The following is a 24323-nucleotide window of genomic DNA, read 5'->3' as shown; positions in this document are numbered from 1 at the left end:
GTAACATGCTAGGCAGTGGGAAATCAATGGTGGACAAGGTTTATAAGACAGAAAAATTCTGAAAAACATACAGCAATTCTGATTTAAAAAAATATCTAAATGCAATGAGACAGTACTGAAGAAGCAAAAAGTAGGGTCATCAGACTTTTTTTTTTTTAATGGTGGTATAGTTGATGTACAATACCATATGTTTTATGTATACAACATAACGATTCATACTTTTTAAAGATTATACTCCTTTTTTAGTTATTATAAAATATTGGTTTTATTTCTTAGGTTGTACAATATATCCTTGTAGGTTATTTATTATATACAAAGCAGTTTGTATCTCCTAACCTCCTACTCCTATCTTGCCCCTACCCTCTTACCTCTTACCGTGGGTAACCGCTACTTTGTTCTCTATATCTGTGAGTCTATTTTTTGTTATATTTATTAGTTTTTTCTAATTCTACGTAGAAGTGATATCATACAGTATGTCTTTCTCTGTCTGATTTATTTCACTTAGCATAATACCCTACAAGTCCATTCATGTTGCTGCAAATGGCATTATTTCATTCTTTTTTATGGCTGAGAAGTATTCCGTTGTGGATACATACCATGTCTTCTTTATCCATTCAGCTGTTGACGAACACTTAGGTTGCTTCCGTATCTTGGCAACTGTCAATAATGTTGCTATGAACACTGAGGTGCATGCATTTTTTCCTAATTAGTGTTTTTATTTTTTCTGGATGTATATAAAGTCATCAAATCTTATCAAGGGTCATCAAAGGAGCTTCCCAGAAGCAACAGCTGTAAGGATGGCTGAGATTTAGTCAGTAGAAAGTACAGGAAATGGGAGTAGAGGAACCCAGAGAGAAAAAGCAGCATATACCAGGTTCAATGGCAAGATTGCTTGTCTCTGTTGAAGAACTGAGCAAGTGTGACAGGGGCCTCAAAGGTGAGTAGGGGGTGGGGGCCAGTGGTAGGAAATGGGGCTGGACAGGCATCTGGGACCAGACTCTGAAGGATTTTCAAAGTCACAATAAGAACTTTAGACTGTATCCCAACACCACCGCTGGGATGATGCTGACGGGGTTCAAGCAAGGGAGCAGCATATGCAGATTGTACCTTTCAAAGAGCGCTTATTACTCTGCGGGAAGTAGATCAGGTAAGGGCAGGGGTGGAGGAAGGTCAGTTATATACTAAAGCAGGCTTTAAATGCATGCTAAAAACATGAAATTTCTTCAAATACTATCTTCAAATATAATGCAAAATTTGCAATCTGTCATACTATATAGACTTGTTTGTTTTATAATTTTTAAAATATTCTCAGTCATTGATTATGGTTAACATCATTAATTGAGTCACAAACAAATAGGCACTTTCTCCCTGTTAACAGAACTGGAATTTTTTTTTTTCCAGATGGCAATGTGATAAGCCCCAAAGCCAGAATCATAACTAGTCTAATTCTTATTTCTGATGTATAATTGTCCCTAGAAGTAGGAATTAAATCTGGCCCGATTCTGGCAACTGAAAGTGAAGTGGAACCTTTAGGGAGGGGGTCCTGGAAAGCTTTTTCTCCCCTTAAAAAGGAAACAGAGGCAGCCGGCACTGCCTATCTTGTACACAGCCTTGGTCCCTGGAAGTACAGCTGCCTTACTGCAATGCCAACGGGGCAAAAAATACAGCAAAAGCTGATACGCAAAGGACAGCTGAAGGATGGTCACTAAGAGTGAAATGACAGAAATAGTATGAGTCCCTGAAAGCACCAATTGTCAAATGCTACCACTTCCATTATGTAAGCATATTACACTCCTATTTGTTTAAGCCACTCTTTTTTGTTACTTGCAACCAAATGTATTCTTAATCGATATGCTAACCCTCAAGTAGAACAAATGTTTCACTAAAATACACTCAACTTTATCCTGAGGTTTCATGTATCCTGAGGTTTCAGGCACACCAGGCCAGAACCCCAGGGAACACGTGCACCTGAGCTAGAGAGGCATAGCCTTGGGCAAACACTACCACTTTCAAATGATTTCACGCTAATACTATTACAGAGTCCAAAATTCTTTTTCTTTGCTTAGTTTCAACAAAGGAGCAGGTTAGGCTCTACAAGCTAAGAAGGACAAGAGAAAACTCCTTTTATCCTGTGTGTCTGGGTTAATCTTGACCCTCTGGTCAAGAAATAGTGATGACACTCTCTTACACACAAAGTGCTTTTAAACTGAAGATAAGAGGTAATACATCCGCACAAAGAATATTTACCATTTTTAGAGTTGTTCCATTTGTTTCCTTCGGGGCTAATGGACCTTTGTTCAAGGGCCCCTGAATTGCCTACTGCATGAGCTTTCACTTTTCCATAAAAGTTATGCAAGAAAAGATGAAAAGATGGATGTCCTCTCAACCTGACCGTCCTCACAACGTTGACAAGAGAATAGTGCACTTTCATTCAGAGGATGGACCACAGGACGTAAGGGAGGATGGGTCTCTTCCTCCAGTTCTCCAGTTTGAACCTTCTTCCACTGCCCAGCAGTCCCAAAGGTAAGTGTCAGCTGGACAACACAGGCATGATTCTTTGATAGCTATTTACGAGCCAATGTTGCCTTTTCCCAGACTCTAGACAATGCATCTATTTCTCTAGTATTGAAAGACAGAAAAATGGCCATTAGGAGGAAAGGGACCATTGTGTGATAAATGCAGAGATGCTGAGGCTTCATGTGCTTTATTACAGATGGATGTGAGAGGGAATATAAAAACTATCCCATTAATTTCATTTCCATTTTAGTGGTTCTGTGGGCTTAGCTGCCTTGAAAATGATCTCCTCAATCTCTCAGGAGAGAGATTTGCAAAACTACAAAATGGCTGGATGTGTTTTAGCATAAGCAATGGGATCTTCCTTACGAAGCAAGTTCTCTTAGCTTCCCCAGCCCCAAGCCCTATAACAATTTTTGAGCAGTGACAGATAGGTGTTTAGGGCCTTCTCTAATTCCATGTATTCCCAGTCTAATAAAAGTGTCATTATTCCTTTCCACTAACTATACCTAGGTTATCACTTCATTCATTCACATTTAAGCCCATCTGTTCCTTGAAGGGGCTCAATAATGTCTATACATGGAAACACTAATATTCTGGTTATGCTTTCACATCACGAAAGCTCTGTTTAATACGTTCCTTGCATTTCAAACCCAAAATTTATAAACTGGACATTTAGAAGGAGTCATTTGAAATTTATATCAATTTTACCAATTCCCAAAGATGTCTTCAAGCCAGAAATTCCCAATCACATCGCAAGTTCTCACTCTATTTCAGCATAACTGGCAGATAAGCAGTTTGTATTAAGCAAAGAGGTGATAACATTAGCTTAAATTTATTGGTTTCTTACCATGAACCCAGCACTGTTCCGAGATTTCTACAAACATGATCTAATTTCAGCATCTGCACACGTTGTGGTAGAGATGATGATCCGTGTCTCCTTTATATAGAAAATAATAACCAAAAATCTAAGTTGTCTAAGATCACCTATCTGGTAAATGGTGGAGCCCTGATCTGGACTCAGGTGTGTAGAGTCAGAGGCTAGGCTTTTAACTGCAATACTATGTTGCCTCAGATAAATATTTTCAAGAAAAGCTATGTTTTGAAATCCATTAATTATCAGCCCTGTATTTTCTGTGGCTCTTTTGAAGAAGAATGGATGGAATTAGGAGTGGAGTAGATATTTTTGATCATCAGCCTAGCATCATTTTTCCTCTCCTCCTTCCTTTTAAAATAATTATTTTGTTCAGGTATCCACACTGCTCCCACGACTGTAACTCCCTCTTCATCTCCAGAAGTGATCCTTGACTAATCTAAGCAAACTCTGGTACTCCTGTTCCCCTTGATGATGAACAGATTTCAAGCTTGAGCCAATCTGCTCTGGAAATTCTCCTGGTAATCGTCACTGGTCCAGGGGTGGGCTCGGTACGTAAGGCAGTTTAATAAGACTGAAGAGAAGAACACGTATCCTACAGTCAGGGAGATGGATTCTCTCTCTCCCACCAGAACAAAGCAGCACCTTGCCCATCTTAGGACCATGGGGAGAGCCAAGCTGGGAACAAAACTGATACAGAGGAAGGAGGAGTCCAGGGGACACAACAGAAACAGCCAAATCCCCCGTCGCTGAAGCCTGATCACATACCTCTTTCTGGGAGAGAACTTTCCTTTCTCCTGAAGTCAGTCTGAGTCACAGCTTCGTTACAGACAGGTGCATCCTGACCACACAGAGAGCCACTCACTCGGTGTGAGTTCAGGGGCACTAAATGCAGACTGCCCTCATGTGTCTCGCCCGCCTTCTGCAACAGCACCTCAAGTTCCTGTAACGCCACTCACTCCTGTAATACAATGTTGGTTGTCAGCTTTGTCAAAGTAACACCTTATCTGAGGGAGATATTTAAGCACAACAGGCTCACAGCCTAGCTCACATTCACCCGGCCCCACCTGCACCCCACCCCACCTTGTTCTCCAACCTCACTGCACCCCTTCTCTCCGTAATTCCTGCACCCCTGCCTTTCTCTCAGGTCTTCCAATTTCTCATGTTCTCTTCTGCCTCAAGCCCTTTGCTGCTACCATTCCCTCCCTACACACACACACACACACACACACACACACACACACGAACACACACACGCTTGGTTGCTCTCAGTTTTCTGAGGTCAACTTAGTTAATATTTCTTCAGAGAAGCCTTCTCTGGTCTCTCTTATGTAGATCAGGTCTCCCTGTGAATCAACCCCTGGGCAATACTGTAGTAGAGACTGTGAGTTGTTTCCCTATATCTGTTCTTGCCTTCTTACTCAAAAGGAGAACTCCAGATTTTCAGCTGAGCACTCAGCCTCCTTTTCATCTAGCGGTGGCCACAGTTCAAATGTTACAGCCGACACTACTGGCGCCTGGTGCACGTCTCCTTGGTCATCACCATTCCCACCCATACCAACCTCAACTTACTGCCAGCACTGGATACTCACTGCCTTGAGGACAAGAGCCTGGGGTGGCTGGAAAGGCTGCAGAGTTACAAAGCCAGGAGAGGAGCAGCCTTCAGTCAGTAAGACCGGTACAGGAGTATAAATACCTCAGCTTCCTCACCTGGTGGGTGGCATAACCCTGAAGTATGTTCTATATCATCTCCTAGAGGCCCCTGTGGGATTAAGCCACAGTGGTCCGCAGTGGTGACCTGTTCTACAACATATCTGTTATTAGCCTTCTTCCCTTCTCTCTTCCCCACAACCCTGACAACGCTTTCTGGGATCACCTCCCTAATAACCACGTATACGTCAGTCCTTGTCTCAAGGTTTGCATCTAGAGAAACCTGAACTAAGACACAGTACTCTCTCCCCCACAAAGCTTTCCCTGATCTTCCCAAATGAAACGTGGTCACCTAACTTTTCTGAACCCATTTTTACTCATTTTGTATCTGACTCGTGACATTTTTATTGTTCTGCATTTTATTGTCTCTTCTCCTCAATGAGAATCTAAATTCTTTGACACTCAGGTTCTGGTGTCAAATTTTAAATCCCAGCTCTCACCCTATATCTCTCTGGGTATGTTTCCTCACCAGTAAAAAAAATAATAGTGACATTTAACTTCTAGTGTTTGAGGAAGGATTTAATCAGGTAGTCCATGTAAAGCATTTAGCAAAATGCCTGATACAAGTTATGACTCAATAAATGTTGGCCACTACCACATTATTATCAGTATTATTAGTATCTGTACTAATCTTGGCATGCGCCACAGTGCATTATACACTGTCTATTCAATATATGCTAAATACTAAATTGATATTTTTTAATTAGATAATAAAATGGTGAAATAGAGTAGCACATTTCGTTTTCAAAATTAGCGCTGAGACTTGATTTGACCAATTGATTTTTATAGCACACACAGCAGAAGTACTGCAAAGCCATTCAATCTATTAAGGTTCCTCAGAGATGTAAATACAAACTACAAGAGATCTTCCATCTGTTCCATGAGCAATATTCAGTGTGTCATTTTCCGGAGTTCAAAGGCACAAAAACATGTGTTAGGTATCTGTCGTCTCCTTTCACCTACCCAGGATCTGTTTAAAGGGAGAGAGGAACCACACTTTGCATTTCCATATGGAGAGCAGACTTGGGAGCAGTGCAGAAGCATTGTGTGTCATTCTCCCAGCCATCCTCTGCCCTTTTATAACCAAACCTGACCAGGTTACTCCTCTTCGAAGATACTCTCAATAGCTCCCCATACCCTACTGTAAACTATGGCTTACAAGGTTGTCCATGCCGACATCTCCAGCCACATCAACCCAGCAGGACAACTCTAGCCAAGCCAAACTTCCTGCGATTCCTCTGAAGACTGCTTCCTACTTATATGCCCTTGCCCGTGCTGACTGCTCTGCCAGGAATGCCCTTTTCTATCCCTATTTTTTTGGGGGGGAAGCTGGTAAATATCTACTTACCTTCCAAGATTAGCTTAACCTCCACCAAGAAGCCTTTCCTATCTCAAGACCTCTCTATCAACTAAAATTGACCATTTCCTTTTCTGCCTCTCCCTCAAAAGCTCTATCTCAGGACTTATGATAGTGGACGGTATCTATGACGCATGTCCCACAATACCCAGATGGTCCATACTGGAAAGAAATAATTCTTAGTTCCAGCAAAACTCAAATGTATTTGGCATCCAAATCAAAGGATTTCTCTACTGTTCCCGTGGGGGTTCTTTTCAGACCAGACAGTGCCCACCTTAGATGGGTATCCACAGGTCACTTCTCCCTTCATACCTGAAGGGATGGTAAAACCACCCCCTCGCCCTCTGTTTGAGAGAAGCAAGACCTCAACCTCAGGCATCCAAGGCTGGCAGTGGTTGAGCCTCACGTTTACAAGACAAACTCTCTTTGGAATTATTGAGCAAGTTACTTAATGTTTCTGTGTGTTAGCTTCCTTAATTACAAATAGAATAAGGAACGTTCCTACTCCAAAGGGTAGTTATGAGACTAAATGAGATAATTATTATAAAGCATTTAGAAGAGTACCTGATACATAAGTGATTGATTAAGGTTAGTCCTTATTTGCTTTAACATTATTATTATTATTAGTTATATTAGAAGCGGTAGAAATATTGATCACCTCTCAAATGATAACCTCCCAGGGCTATTATGCTAAAAGACCCTCCACCTCCACCAAGGAATAAGGATGGAGAGGAGTAGAAAGGCAGAAGGGGGATGAGACTACCTTGGACCACACATTTATTTGTTAATATAGGCATCCTATTCCTCTTCCCTCCATGCATCCAATAAACCGTGAGCATCCTGAAGGAAGGGTCTATGTCTTGCTCCTAGTTGTGTCTCTAGCATATTAGGTCCAGGGTAGGGGCTCAGTAAATGTTTGCTTTATTTTAGAGGAAAATCTAGATCACAACTTGTGTCCACCCAGCACTGGAACTAGTTGACAAATTTCAGGATAAAGGCTAAAGTCCCCAGTCATGTATTGGTCAGAGGCTATGTGTCAGGCTCTTTCAGGCTAGTATTTTATTCCTATCGCCCATTTTCACAGCATAGAATGTTTAAATGTGTTAAAAACATAGCTATTCAATAAGAAACAAATTTGATATTTGATTATGAGCTTGTAAAATCTCAACTTAACCCTTCCATGACTGTCTTCACTTTTGATTTTGGTACCTGGAAGACTACCTGGTACAAAGCAGGCACTCAAAATAGATATTTGCAGATATTACGCACTCTACAAGAGGTGCAAACTAGGAAGTCAGGAAAGCAGGAAAACTGGGGCTTCCGAAGTGAGTTATTTAAAGTGACCATGCTCACCCCCAACCTAGAGAGAAAGGTTAGGAACTAGCTGGGGGCTCGTAGCTCCAGAGCAAACACACACATTTACCGCCACAAGCCAGATCCCATGGACAATTTTCGACTCATTCTTTTCTGTAACATGTTCATTTATCTCTGTATATTTACCTTTTCTTTCTTGAAGAAAAACTTTAAATGCACACATAGGACTATATGATGAAAAAAAAAAAGATATCAAAATGTATCTTCCTCTACAGTTGGAAAAATAATGAAATAAGTGCAAAACACTCCCTCCATAAAATACCTTTATGAGCAAATGCAAACTAACATTTATTATAGAACGAGGGATTTTAAGAGGAGAAGCGGAAAAGCTTTTAAATCAAATCCTGCACTCTCGCCTCTGATTCATCCCCCTAACGGAGCAATGTGATATATGATGGACAAGGAGGCAAAGCAGTACAGAGGCTCATTCAGAAGCCACTGGGAGGCTCTGCAATCATTTCAGGGACCAGTATGTTGATAAAGAAGGAGAGAGTGCTAAGAATGTGAAACAACCAGAACTAGGTAAAGACAGGTGGATTTCTTCTCATTCGGCCGGAGGAATTTAGCTTTATTACCTGAACCAGCCACGTAAGTCTATAACAGACTTTGCCTCTTCTTTTTCATTCTCTTTTTTCAACTTCCTGTGGTCTGTGGGTAGGAAGGGGAGTAAGGGCTGAGCAGCAGGAAGATCTGGAAGAAGAGGGTGGTGAAAGTAGACTTGGTTCTGAAAATAGTATGAATCATTAAAAGTGTGTTAGCAGAGAGACAGACAAAAGCAAAGCTGTGGGTGAGTGACATGCAACAGGGATGGACCTAGAGATTGTCATCCTGAGTGAAGTCAGACAGAGAAAGACAAATATCATATGATATCACTTATGTGTGGAATCTAAAAAAAAATGATACAAATGAACTTATTTACAAAACAGACATAGAGTCACAGATGTAGAAAACAAACTTCCAGTTACCAGGGGGGAATGTGGGGGGGTTGTGGGGGAAGGATAAGTTGGGAGACTGGGATTGACACATACACACTACTATATATAAAATAGATATCTAAAAAGGACCTATTTTATAGCACAGGGAACTCTTCTCCATACTCTGTAATGACCTATATGGGAAAAGAATCTAAAACAGAGTGGATGTATATATATGTACAACTGATACACTTTGCTGTACAGCAGAAACTAACACAACATTGTAAATCAAGTATATGCTAATGAATTTATAAAAAAAAAAAAAGCAAAGCTGTGCCTTTGGGATATTCCTGAAGCAGTAGTGGGCACAGGAGACTGAAGGAAAGAAATACTGAAAGAGATGGATTTGATAAACATCAAGAAAGAGAAATTGGCAGGAGCTGGTGACTGATTGGTTTGGGTTGGAGAAGGAAGAGTTATGGGTTTGAGCATTTGAATGAATGGCAGCAATGACCGAGGTAAAGAATTTATTTATAAAACTTATATCTCAGGGTTTACTGTAGGTCACTTTGGTTATTTAAGAAGCTACTGGCACAGCAAGAAGTCAACCCAAAAGGCAGAGAGTTAGACACATTTACTTCAAGGAGAAAGTGGAGAGCTAGTAAATGAGAAGATAATTTAACTTACATATTGAGAGAAAAGAACTTATTTATCAAAAGAATAAGTTAATTGGCAATGGTGTTAATATTTCAGTATAATTTTTTAAAACACATTTAACTCAATGAACCAAAAACATATATAACAACATCCACTTAAAGCCATCACATAGATTTGTTTATTTTAAATTGGCAGTTTCAGTGTCAAATAGAAATGCTTTTGCCAGTGGGAATATTATCTTGAAGAGTGTGGTAAATTTCTAAAAATTAAAATTTGTGTATAACCTTTCTATTTTTAAAGAGATAAGGCCCCTAAGAAGGTTACTTTTAAATTAGGATATGGGAGAAGAAAGAGGGCGGCGAAGTAGAAGGACGTGGAATGCATCCCTCTCCACAGATGCATCAGGAATGCACCAAAAGACGCAATAATTCCCACAGAGAACCAGCTGAACACGAGCAAATGACCTCGGACACCAGAAAGGACTGCAAAGATCCCGACATAACCGGGTAGGAAAAAAAAAAAAGAAATCATAGAAAAGAAATTTGGAATTTAATGTAAATCTATTCAAGGACATAAACGAAACTCATTAAGTACAAACCTATACAACTGGTTCTTTTAATATATTTTATGCTTATATATTTATTAATAATGAAAGTTGAGATAGTCAATGCCAGCAGATTTGCATTGTAAAAAGAACAATGGTTAGTTCTTCAGACTTAAACAAAATAAAATCCAGATAAAAATGTGAAACTTCTGAGAAAAATAAACTGTAAATAAGGGGACATTTGTTCTCTTAATTAATTAAAACAAAAATGTCAACAATATATTTTGAAATTTATAACATGTGTAATAACATAACAACACTACCAGAAAGGATAAGTGCCTAATGGAATTAAACTGCTGTAAGGTTCTTATATTTTACAAGAAGTATCACAATACAAACTGTAAACAGAATGTGATAAAGTAAGGCTGCATAGTATAATGCCAAGAGAGTCATCACACACACATACTCACACACACACAGAGTTACAAGTTAAAAAAATAAAAGCAGAATAATCAAAATGGAGTACTAAAAAAAGAAAAATATTCCATTAATCTGAAAGAGAGAAGAGACATATAACACAACAAGTAGAAAGCAATACCCAGATGGTTGATATAAGCACAAATATATCAATAATTATTGTATATTAAAATTGTCCAAATTCTCAATGAAAAGCTAGATTATGAGACTAAATTAAAAAGTGATATCTAGTTTTATGCTGACTACAAGAGATTTACTTTAAGTATAAAGACACAGACAGATAAATATATAAGCAGCTCATGCAGCTTAATACCAGAAAAGCAAATAACCCAATCCACAAATGGGCGGAAGACCTAAATAGACATTTCTCCACAGAAGACATGCAGATGGCTAACAAACACATGCAAAGATGCTCAACATCACTAATCATTAGAGAAATGCAAGTTAAAGCCACAATGAGGTATCACCTCACTCCGGTCAGAATGGCCATCATCAAAACATCTAGAAACAATAAATGCTGGAGAGGGTGTGGAGAAAAGGGAACTCTCCTGCACTGTTGGTGGGAATGTAAGCTGGTACAGCCACTGTGGGAAACTGTTTGGAGATTCCTTAAAAAACTAAAAATGGAACTACCATATGATCCAGTAATCCCACTCCTGGGCATATACCCAGAGAAAACCAGAATCCAAAAAGAAACATGTACCAAAATGTTCATTGCAGCACCATTTACAATAGCCAGGACATGGAAGCAACCTAAATGCCCATCAACAGATGAATGGATAAAGAAGATGTGGCACATATATACAATGGAATATTACTCAGCCATAAAAAGGAATGAAATGGAGCTATATGTAACGAGGTGGATAGACCTAGAGGCTGTCATACACAGTGAAGTAAGCCAGAAAGAGAAAAACAAATACCGTATGCTAACTCATATATATATGGAATCTGAAGAAATGGTACTGATGAACCCAGTGACTGGGCAAGAGTGGAGATACAGACGTAGAGAATGGACTTGAGGACACAGGGCTGGGGTGGGGGGCGAAGGGGAAGCTGGGACGAAGTGAGAGAGTAGCATAGACATATTTACCAACTGTAAAATAGATAGCTAGTGGGAAGTTGCTGTATAACAAAAGGAAATCAACTCGATGATGGGTGATGCCTTAGAGGGCCAGGACAGGGAGGGGGGAGGGAGTCGCGGGAGGGAGGGGATATGGGGATATATGTATAAATACAGCTGACTCACTTTGGTGTACCTCAAAAACTGGTACAAGAGTGTAAAGCAAATATATTCCAATAAACAGCTTAAAACAAATAATAATAAATTAGGATATGACGACAGGTCCATTTATCTTGTACAATTCCAATCCGTGATCATCTTCCTGGTAGTGTTCCTCATCTCAAACTTTAACAGACATCTTTTGAGGTACGCACACAGCCACACCCATGTTTTCTGAGAACTAATCTCCCTTCCACCAAATAAATGAGCACAGCCATGTGTGCCACGTGACTCTACCTCTTGGTCACAGCAGATTGGACCAGAGGTAGTCAGATGACCCACGTGGAGCCAATCAGGTATCTTCTCCTGATATTGGGTACTTGAGTCAGGACTGACTGGAACATTTGGCTGTCGTAGGGGACTTACAAAAAAGATGTGGACTTGGTGGCCAAGGAACCATCTGGGGGGTTAGTTGTGATAGTCTGTGGGCAACTGAAGAAGCAGATGTCTTTCTACTTCTGAAAGCAAATGTTGAAAATCGAAAAGAGACAGAGCTGATGTCTCCAGAGGAAGATGAAGAATGACATTGCCTTTGTCTCCTGGTGCCATTCCTGTGTTGCAGGAGCCCAAAGTGCATACATTCTCTATGCTTGAACTCTATCAGAAGTCCCTGAATCAAAACCGGAATTTGAATGTTAGACCCAAGGGATGGAACTCGCCAAATAAACAAAGGTTTTGCAACAATATATTGTAATTACGCTGAATTTTTAGGGTAGTACATGGGGGTAATTAATTGTTAATAAGCACGTCTCCTTGACTTCAGCAATCTTCCTCATGAGGCTTTCAGATGTTCTGCTCCTCTGAACGCCTCGTCTTCATAACCACGAACCACTACATTTGCATATGTCCCATAGAGTTAGATCTTTTGTGCCTACTGGTGAGAAGAGCTTCTGTGCATTAAATACAGAATCTTTTCTGTATTGAATGTATTGAATCTGTCTAAAAAGTGCAATGATCTAATGAGAAAGGGGCACCATACAGTAATGCTTTCCTAGGATAACCAACCAACATGCTGGTGTAAAAATCACTACGCATCTAGTCAGATTAGTATATCAACAATGTGAAAGTATGATTTGCATCACTTCCCTCTATCTACTCACTTTTGTGGCTAACATTCCACCCTACAGGTATCATTAAACCAACCATAAAACATAAAGTATCCTCTACTTTGATCTCTTCACACATAAACTGCATCTCTCTGGCAACAGCCTCAGCAATTTACAGATCTTTGATGAATTACACAATTGGCTGATGATCATGGGAGGCTCTTGTCAAAAGATATATATTACTTCCACTCTTCTCAACCAAACTGACACCGTCAACCCTTACGATGGCATGAGGTTTCAATGCATGTTTATGTCTGTGATCTCGTCTAAAATTCTCCGACCAATACCTTTGTCCTCCTTGACATCAGAACTGAGGAAAAAGTCCTTGAAAAAGATGCTGCCGTTATTTCTGGTCTCCTGGTTTTGATAGCCTCATGGTTACATAATCTTCCTAATATCCCGAGATACATAATGCATCAAGCTTTCCGACTGCCAAAGGAGCATGAGAGACAGATGGGATGTGTAATGAGACTGAGGCGGCTGAGACAGATCTTTCTCAAAGCTGGCTGGTGGGGACGGTGAGCTGACATCAGCACGATTTGAGCTCTTCAAAAAATGCCATGAGCCGAGAAGTGGGGGATCTGGAAGAGAATCCTTAAGCCTGGTAGAGCTGCTCATCCAAAACATCAGGGCCCTGGCAGGCTAGCGGCTAATATTGCTGAACCTGTGTTAAGTAGTTTGGAAGGAGGTCCAGAGCCCTGTTGAATTACCTGCCTCTCACATTCTCAGTGCCTCCCCCTCAAGTGGTAAACATTCCCATCATTTGCTGGTATCATTTTCACCGAATTAAATAACAAGCCCTGTCCCTGTGCTGAGCCTCTAGGTCAGACTGCAGCCTGAGGAGCCCATCTAAATATGGCAGGCCTCCTGGTTACCTGGGAACTGAACAATGTGCTGTGAAAACCAAAGAAGAAAAAAGGGAAGCAGAGAGAAGAGAGAGGGCAGATGTGAAGCAAAAGAGGGAAAGGATGAGTGGAAGGAAGGGAGAGGAGGAGGGAGGTGAAAGAAGGAAGAACAGGGAAGAGGGGAGAGGGAAATTGGCAGGGTGAATTTAATATATGAAATGGGGAGGAGAAAAGGGTGGAAATAGGGAAGAAATAAGAGAGGAGAAAGAAGGAAGGCAGAGAGATGGCAAGAATAAAGGAGGAAGGTAAAGTAATTTAAAAAAAAGTAATGAAAAAGGGAGGGAGGAAAGGAAATAGAAGGCAAAAGAGAGAAAGGAGAGATGAGAACAAAGAGAAGGAAGAAGTAAAGGATCAGTCTATGTAAGGCGTTGTGTCTAGTATTCTAGAGGCTCTCAAAACTAACTAGAGGAATACAGGAGGGGGGACATACCCTAGTCCCTCTGACCTGCACCTGAAGGCTGATCAAAGAGAGACACCTGTGACCCCAGGTGATTTTGAAAAAGGTGGGAAAAGCCTATGTTCTGACAAGATAGTGGACAAAGGAAAAAGGATCATGCATGCTTGTCTCCCTAAGCTGCGGCTCGTGTTTTCAACCAGGATATGTCCACCAGCCAGGCTCTTCTTCAGAACAGCTGTGGCTGATGCCAGATGCCAGTGTTAGTTACCCTGCTGAGACCAGGGCCTTGATGCTCTAGCCATTACCTAAGGGAAAGTCTGAGGAACATAAGAGGAGTCAATTTGGGCTTGCAAAAGACTCCCACAGAGAAAGGAAGTGATACGTTCACCACAATAGTACCACCTCATGACCAAAGGTTAGTCTGCTTACTACACTGTGTCCCCCGATTCTGTCATCCAGTGCATGGGCTCACTCTTCCCTGGTCAATTTCCTCCAGTGCTGTGACAACCCACTTCTCGCCTAATGGAGTAATTTATGCCAGGACTTGATCAGAGAAGGGTAGGATCGTTATTGGATTAACTTTTAACTTACTTAGGAAGGAAAAGTTTAGTAATAAGACCAGGAACCAAAATGTTCTTGTGACCAAGACTGGCTAATCAGTGCAAGGTCGTTATTTTTGCTATTTTATTGTAGTTATAGCACTTAGTTCATAAACCAAGCTGTCATTTTTCCTCCTTTCCTCATTGATGTCTGTGACCCACCCAGACTCCCTGTACTGGGCTCAGGCACCATCCTGCAGCCGCTCTGGGTACTGGATCTCACCTGCCCCTTCTCCAAATCTCCAAAACAAGAACTGTCCTTTTCCAGTGGAGCCGCCTCACTTGGGCACAAGGTAACCCTCCTTTCCCCACTTGCTGTCACTCCCCGGTTAACTGACATGGGGTACCACAGGCTGCATCCCTTGCCTCAAGGCAGGCTAACACTGCAGCAAGATCCACAATGCAGAGCTCCTGTGGGATCCAGCTGAGGCTACACTTATCCTGAAATTGTATTTTTGCCTCTTTTTTCCTTTATTCCCCTTCTTTCATGTGCGTTCCCTCACTACTTGCACTAGATTCTCCACCTCAGGCTCTGCTTCTGGAGAATCTAAACTAAAACAGCAAGACTACCACCAACAAAACCGCACTCCTGGGCTTCCCTGATGACGCAGTGGTTAAGAATCCACCTGCCAATGCAGGGGACACAGGTTCAATCCCTGGTCCGGGAAGATCCCACATGCGGCAGAGCAACTAAGCCCATGCGCCACAGCTACTGAGCCCACGCACCTACTGAAGCCTGTGCGCCTAGAGCCCGTGCTCCACAACAAGAGAAGCCACCACAATGAGAAACCTGTGCACCGCAACAAAGAGTAGCCCCTGCTTGCCACAACTAGAGAAAGCCCGTGCCCAGCAGCAAAGACCTGATGCAGCCAAAAATTAAATAAATAAATAATAAAATAAATCTAAAAAAAACCCCAAACTGCACTCCGAGTGGCAGGGGGTTCTGGAAATACTCAACACCATGATCCTAATGATGTCTACCTGCTAAGCCATTCACATGTCTAGGAGATATTTTATGAACTACTGCTGCCTCCACAGTGTTGGAACCCAAACACATGAGTTTGCATCTCTGTGCAGAATCACCTAAGGGTTAATATATCTAGAAGCTCATTTGCATACTGTCAGGGAAAGGGTATACAAAGAATACACCCATGAAGTGTTCTTTCACTTAATTCCTTACTTGCTTGGTTTAGAAAATTCTGCACTGACATCACAGTAACATGAACGCATAACCTCTGGGTGGAGTAGGAAAGCAAAGTACCCCAACTACTTAATATAATGCTTGTGGTGATAACGAAATATTTTCTTCAGCATTTTACCATTTACTGACTACATTTTTATTTCTGCTTCAATAAGAAGCTGTCAAGTACTCTGAGAATTTCACAAATTCACTTTACCCTACTGACTGCACTTTGCCATAAATTAATTACCGCAAGTGCATAATATTTATTTCTGCCTAAGGCAGTCTCCACTGGTATGTCTTATTAGCATTCATCGAGGAATATAAAAATAAAGAGTATCGTTGGCATGAAAACGAGCATTAATGCCTTCGCATCCCCAATGACGAGGCTTAAAAATAATTTTCTACTTTATTTCTTTGCTTGTGTCACAGGCACCCACTTCACATCTTCAAGTTGGTTGTACAAGTCAAATGCAACTTGGGGGTAATTCAAGCTTTGTCACCCATTAAACACCCATGAAGTAAAACACTGCAGACGTTTGATAAGCTTGAAACCGGTTTCCCGTTATCTCTATAAGCCAACACTCTAGATCATAATGTCACAAGAGCAAGAGACATGTCTACTTTTTTTAACCTGATTCATTTTTTTTCCCTAACAAAATATTCCTTAGGGACCCACAAATAGCAAAGTATCAACAGATGCTTGTTGAACAGATGAATGAACTTGAAGCCAAAAGATACCATCCTTTGGTATCTGGATAACGAATTTGGCTGCTGGTACGATGACATCCTCAAAAAATGTTAGAGACTCACCCGGTCTTTGTTTATCTTCTCTGAACTACTAGGGGATTTGAAACCTCCCTTGCCAATCTAAAGTACTATAAGGAAATGTCTGATTTCACTGATAAACTGTTTTGAGGAAATTCAATGGTGGTTTCTTAGGGAAGTGGTTCTATTTCAGACTCTTCAGTAAAGCATCTTTCCATGAAAATTAACTTGAATAGCCAAAATAAAACTGGGTCTTCCAGTACGAAATAACGTAAAGCATGTTGTTACACTTGGCCCCTCAAAGGCTGATTCATGAGTGGCATCTGAGGCATCTCCTGGGAGCTTGTTAGATGTACAGCATCTGAGGCCTCATCCTCCAGACCGCCATATTCATGGGTAGCTCAGTCTGTGTTAGAGATTTGGAGGTGCTCTCGCAGCCGGGCTGTCGGCAAGCTGTGCACGGACTTTGGGGTGTTCTCACTCCCAACACCAGCACCTGTGTCTCTGTCACAGCCCTGCTCTTAGAACTTGCTCTTTTTTTGTTTTGTTTTGTACACAGAATCAAGAAGTGCCTAAGAATTGTGTTCTTCAAGGGACAGTCCTTAACCAGTGACTGTTAGGTGACAGTGCACATAACCCAGATTCCTAGTCCCTGATTAGACAGCTCTGTTTTCAGAGCTTCTCTGTGGGATGGAGTCAAAGGAACGCTCCACGGGACTGTACTAGATATTACATTCCTATTTGGTCTTCTTCCCTTACTGGTACTATTTTCTTCCTCCCCTACTAACCCCCATCCCTGGAATAATCTCAAAGAAATCACTTTCTCACAATGTCTCACTTAAGGGTCTATTTCTGGGGATCACAGCTTAAGATACATGTCTATCAGTACTAGGCTGGGAAATGTTTCATAACTGGTTCTCTGAGGGAGAAAAAAAAAACAACTCTGAGTTTTAGTTTTAGTTTTTGTCTGTTTCCACGGTGTGAATGCTTCCACCATTACAGATTTCAGGATATAAACATGAGGTCATGGTATTAGGAAGAGATGCTCACAGTCTGCTCTCATAAGCTAGGATGATCTGGTTCTAGCACAGCACTTCATATATTCACAGCCCTCCTCATTTGAAACCAATAATCTTCACCAAGGTTACCTGAAGAGGAACTATAGCAGAATTACATTACAGGACACAAAGCAACACTTTCTAAATATCCATCTAGGAGTCATTTTCATAGCAGTAAGAAAATGGAGAGATGCATTATGTATGGGGCTAAGCTCCAACACATCTTTGTCTTCACCCTGAATTCCTTCTTAATATTGGTTTTAGCTACTTGCATTTGTTTTCTTGAATTATTTGTTTGCCACCTGAATAAACATTGTCTAAACAGCTTACCACTCAATAAATAAATAAATAAATAAATAAATAAATAAATAACCATCTATCTGTCTAAAGAATCACATGACACAAAAGAGCCTCCAATTCCCTTATTCGACAAACATTTATGGAGCGATCACTACGTGCCCATCACTGTTGCACGGGCAGAAATAAAACGGAATAAGACATAAACGATCCCAGTCTATGAGAAGTTTACAGTCTTGTGAGATGAACAGACAATACAGCTATAGTTTCAAACTGTGATAAATATTACGCGTGAACTAAAGAAGGAGTCAAGATGGAGTACTGAGTGAACCTGAGAAAATGCACTTAAGACATTCACCAATAAAGGTCCTTCTGAAGATTTGCTATTTAAGCTGAGACCTAAAGCAGAAAGAGGAACTGGCTTTGAAAGAGTAGGAAGAAAAGCATCCTAAGCTGCGTTACAGCATGGGAAAACGTCTGGAGAAAGGACAGTGGCTGGAAGACTCTAGAAACTAATACATTATTGGAGTAGATTTTGGGGTGAGGAGATGGAAAATGTGATTGGATGGTTAATGTTCTTATTAGTCTGGGCCTTACAGGCCATGGTTATAAGAAGAGGTGTTATTCTAAACACAGCCATTGGTGAGTTCTGAGTAGGTGGGGGGAGTGACTGGTCTGAATAAGGTGATTCTGAATGTGCGCGAAGGAGACTGACAGGAATGGAAGCTGGGGGGCCAGTTAGGAGGCCAGGCGGAGGCCAGGCGTCGCCCAGGAGAAAAATGCTTTTGATTTTGCAGCCACACTACAGATTTGGAGAAGTGGATGAGGTGACAATATATTTTGCAGGTGGAGTTGAGAGGATTTGCTAAGGGACTGGAAGTGGCTGTTGAACTTATTTGCAAAGCAGAAACAGAGACACAGAGGCAGAGAACAAACTTATGGCTAACAAGGTGGGAAGGGGAGGTGGGATGAACTGGGAGATTGGGACTGACATATATACACTAACATATATAAAATAGATACCTAGTGAGAACCTACTGTGTAGCACAGAGAACTCTACTCAATGCTCCGTGGTGACCTAAACGAGAAGGAACTCTACAAAAGAGTGGGTATATGTATAACTGATTCCCTTTGCTATATAGAAGAAACTAACAAAACATTGTAAATCAACTATACTCCAATAAAAAAAAAAAAGTGGCTCTGAATTGATGGCTTAAACAATTGGGATTTTACCTCTTTTTCGTGTGTATCTTTTCCTACAGGAATCAGTTCATTTGGCTGTCTTGGTCATACCTCCCTTTCTTACTCCACCTGTACTTTCCAGAATTTTTCTTTTCCACTAAAGATGGCAACAAATTCTTTTAAAATTTATATTACTTTAGAGTCTCTCTTTCACCCAATTCTCTCCACGCATATACCTATTCACTCAGTAAAGTCTCACAGATAGCTGAGCATAGCCGACACAGAACTCTCAGCAGATAGCCAGGGAAAGAAGGATTAACTGTAAACATCCCATGTTACTATTTGATCCCTGTCCTACTTAAAGAGGGATGGATTTGTTCAGTAAAGATATACCATGCTTCTCAAACATTCATGTGCAATAAACAGATGGGCTGGTGAGGAATGGGCAGGTACACGGAGAGGACATCAGTGCAAATGGGACCCCCAGGGATGACAAGGAAGGTGTGGTCGGGCAGGTAATGTGTTGATTAATAGACCTGGAAACTAGCATCTTCACTATCTAGGATCATGACACTATCATATTTCTTAAGTACAAATTTAATATCTCTTCATCCTCCCCAATATGTATGTATGTGTGTATATTTATAATTTGTTATGTGTGATTTGCATACAAAAACTGATGGTATAAATTAACAACAACAAAAAACATTAACGTGCATCAGCATCACCTGGAAGGTTTGTTAAAATATAGATTGCTAGGCCCAACTCCGAAGTTTGCGATTTAGTAAGTCTGGAGTAGAGCTCAAGAATTTGTATTTCTAGCAAGTTCCCCAAGGATGGTGATGGTGATGGTCCAACATACTGACTTTGAGAACTTTCGAGATATACTACCAAAATTGCTCTCAGGAGTGCCCCAAATACCAGAGATGGTACCATCAGTGTATTATTTTTAAGATGGTTTACCTCCCAATGTCACTCTTCCTCTAGGTCTTAGGTAGTGAATTCTTCAATCAGACTGTTGGCCTAAGTGCCCACCTGCCACTGTGTATAGAATAAGAATTACAGCCCTTCAGAGAAGCAGAACACTCTGGGCACGGCGGTAACTTCTCATTACAAGAGACGAAAACAGATGAGTTAATCAGGAAGTCCCTTCATCTCCTTGGAGGCTCATCATTCCTGTTTCAGGAGTTCAGACAAGCAGTTAATCTGCTGGAAAGATGGGAAACGAACTGGCTGTAACAATGTATTCATGCCAGAGGGGACCTTACATTAACACAAGGATGCTCATGTATTATCATTAAAGACATCTAGGTTGTTCGTTCAAGTATTTATATTTTAATGCTGTGTTTAGTGAGCCTGCTGGCCTTTTCCTTCTAGGTGGGGAAGAGCCACAATAAAATCATCATATTACTGTTCACGAGCTTACAGTTTGTAAGCCCTCTAATGGACGATATATATAAAATAACCTTAGCGTAATCTGGTAAGATAGTAGTTACTCTCTTCATTTTGTAGATAAAAGAGACCATCAAAGAGATGAAAGAGTTTTGTGGTGTCATATAGCAAGGTGGGAGCTTACCTGAGACTTAAGATCAGGTCTTTAACTCCTCATATAATGATCTGACTCCATGAGAAATTGGAGACTCCATGATCCCATGGCTCTGTGAGTTCATGGAACTGACTTCCATCTCATGACTCTACAGGTTGACAGAGAGAAGCCCCAACCCAGAGAGTTGATGTCTACACAGCCATTAGACTGAACTCATCCTATGAAATACTTTATTGAAGTAAAGGCAGGGCAGTTATCAAATTTCACCCCCTTTGGCCACAGTATTAGTCAGAGAATACTAAAAAAAATCCATAATGGACCCTTTACACTCAGTGCTGGGACTTTTGCTGGACTAACGGAGGAGATGCCATTGCTCTATTAGGATAACAACTCAACTATAAACCTGGGACTCCTGGGTGCCTGGGAAAAAAGCAAGATTGACAGATGCAGATAGGGAGATTACTTCTGATGACATAACTTGCCTTTTGAGATGCATCTGTACCTACAGTCAGTTATCTCTGAACCTTCCAACTACAAGCCAAGATTCTACTTTTTCACTCTAGATGGACTTATGTGGATTTCAGTTGTCTGTTACTGAGAGAATGCAGACTAGAGCATAAAATACTCTATCTTACAATACTCTGTACTCTATCCAGTCGACTTAACAGATCCGAGAGGAAGGGCATTTGCCAAGAACTGGAACCGTATGAGCAAAGATCAGTAATCTTTTTCTATAAAGAGCCAGCCAGTAAATGTTTCTGGCTTTGTGAGCGACATACTTTCTATAGCAACTACTTAGTGCTGCCTCTGTGGTATGAAAGCAGCCATAGACAGTATGCAAATGAATTGGTGTGGCTGCATTCAATAAAGTTTTATTTGTAAAGACAGTGGTGGACCAAATTTGTAGATATGTAATACAGAAGATTTAACCTGAAGAAGGATAGCTATAGCACAAGTTTCAGATGAGGTGGACTGGGCAGGAACAGAAAATCCACGCTACTGTGCATCTCAGTCTCCTCCCACCCCATGGCAGCCATCACCAATCAATCACAGGCGTGCACTGAGGATGCGGTAACGTGCTGAGAAGCTGCATCCTCAGAGCAGTGCTATCACTGTGACCTCTACATCCCACCCCCCTTGAGCTAATTCGCCTTTTACTTATGAAATTTCCACTTCTAAGTGGAAACTTCCTCCTTACAGAAGGAGTATAATTCCAGGCAAAGACAATCTAAACTTCTCTGAAATAGACTGTAAAAATTTTTATTTCATTCCGTCAACATTTTCCAGATTATGACTCCTCTAGGGACACATTACTTTTCCGATACATGCAGAGTCCCTAAAAATGTGTGTCTCTTATTAGAAGACAGGTGTGTTCCTGTTCATACGAAAGTCACAGAAGAGGAGGGATGACAGAGGGCTTGTGGCAGAAAATTAGCTGGAGTGACTCTAAAGGGAACTGGGTTAATCATGCCCAAACTCACCTCAGCTGCTGTGCCAATGCTATGTCCTCTTATGTTGTCCTGCTCGTAGTGGTCATCACAAATGGGGATCTCGGGAGAGAGCCAAGCAAAGCTTTGTTTAATTTGTTTTCCTGAAGCAAATGGGCATCCCAACCACTAGCCATCCTACGAGAGAGGAGATGTGGAGCTAGACAGGGAGGAGCTCCGAATGCGATCTGGGACTTCAGATGGGCAGAAGTAGCACAAGGGTCCTCTGGTTTGGAAAGATGAGCTAGGTCCCATGACATGGTGACAGGCTGGAAACTAGCAAGAGGGACCTTGAATTAGCTTCCCAGGGATGCTGTAACAAAGAACCACAAACTAGGTGGCTTCAGACAACAGAAATGTATTGTTTCACAGCTCCGGAGGCCTGAAGTCCAAAATCAAGGTGTTGGCAGGGCCACGCTTCCTCTAAAAACCTGAACGGAGAATCCTTCCTTGCCTCTTCCTAGCTTTTGGTGTGGTCCTCAGTCCTTGGCCTTCCTTAGCTTACAGCTGCATCACTTTCATCTCTGCCTCTGTCTGCATATGGCCTTCTCTCCGTGTCTCTCTCACAAAGACATCAGTCATGTTGGATTAAGGAGTCCATGTCTCTCCCTTATTACATCACCTTAACTGACTCTATCTATAAAACCCTTTTCCCAAATAAGGTCACGTTGTGAGGCAGGTGAGTTTAGGACTTGAACATATCTTTTTGAGGATACACAGTACATCTTCCAGAGGGAGTCTTGGTCCATGATCCCTGAGAATGGCTGCATCTGGCATTCATTTCCAGTCTTTGTGCTATATTTGCCTTTCACTATTTCAAAGCCATCATTGCTCTGTATTAGTTATCTCTATGGTGAGTTACAGAAAGAAGCTGTGCCCAGGGCCAGGAATAGTTACAGAAGAAATCCCAAGCTGCAGCAGACCCTCCTGAGACAGTAAGATGCAACCAACAGAAGCGGAAAGCAGTGATCTAGAGCCAGACAGTTGGCAGGAGGAGCCAATGGGATGAATTTGTGTAATATTCAGGCATTGTCTGCAGATGTTTAGAGACACCTAAAGAACTCAAATCTTCTAAAGACAGAGCTTTCTGCATTTAAACACAATTGGGGCTCATTTCTTAATTTTGGTGTTACAAAGAGCAGTTTAAAACTCTTTAGCAAAAGCTGATGGAATCTGGGGTGCCTGGGATATACTAACATTTGTTGCTATCAAAGCAAGCAAAGAAACAAGCATGTTTGGACAAGTGGGAGCTCACAATCTTTCTCCTTCTTCTCCTTTAACTGAGAGTATGTTTCCAAACAGTACAATAGATAATGGGAAAAAAAGGCCAATCCACCGTGCAGAAAACTAGCCCAGTGCATTTGGGAAGAAGCCAGAAGGACGGCAGCCATTCCCTAAGAATGTAATGTGAGCCAAGGGTTAAGTGTTTCCTACCCAACTATTCAACAAACCCAGGAGAGAGACTTAATTCAATGGCACTTAATGCCATTTTCTAAATACCTTAATTACTTGGGATTTTGGTTATTAGTTAATGAGCTGGAAACATGAGATAAGACAATATTAACTCATAAGCAATCTGAATAATTCACTTAACATAACTAGGCAAGATGCTGCCTGGAACCCTGTTGTGATAAATAAAAATGAAATCTCCTTGGTAAAAACTCCAAGGAAAAATAAACAGCCTTCTGTCCTACCAAATTGCACTGAAGTAACTCAAAATGTTTACTTTTTGTCCTAATCTTCCTTATCCTGAATATAACCTATGAAATAGGATAATTCAAGGACAAACAAATGAAATGGGTATATATCACTGTCTTTGATTAGCCAGAAGCTTCCTCACTTCTACAGATGGGAACAGAGACCAGGGAAAAAATGTGGATGTAAAGAGCATTGCAGCATGTTTTCTAATGATTAAGCTGAATTCAACATCTGAGGTGACCAGACTCTGTTTTAAATGTCTGTCACAAGATGAAGGAGAACCACTGCCTGCCCTCAGGAAGCTCACAGTCTACAAAGCCATGTGATGTATTTACAACCAATATTCCATCAGCAATGATATATAAGTACATAAAGAGCATAGAGATGGCTCTGATGGGGG

Source organism: Hippopotamus amphibius, chromosome 13 (assembly GCF_030028045.1).
Source record: "Hippopotamus amphibius kiboko isolate mHipAmp2 chromosome 13, mHipAmp2.hap2, whole genome shotgun sequence".
In the NCBI taxonomy this organism is placed as follows: domain Eukaryota; kingdom Metazoa; phylum Chordata; class Mammalia; order Artiodactyla; family Hippopotamidae; genus Hippopotamus; species Hippopotamus amphibius.
This window is presented reverse-complemented; position numbering follows the sequence as displayed.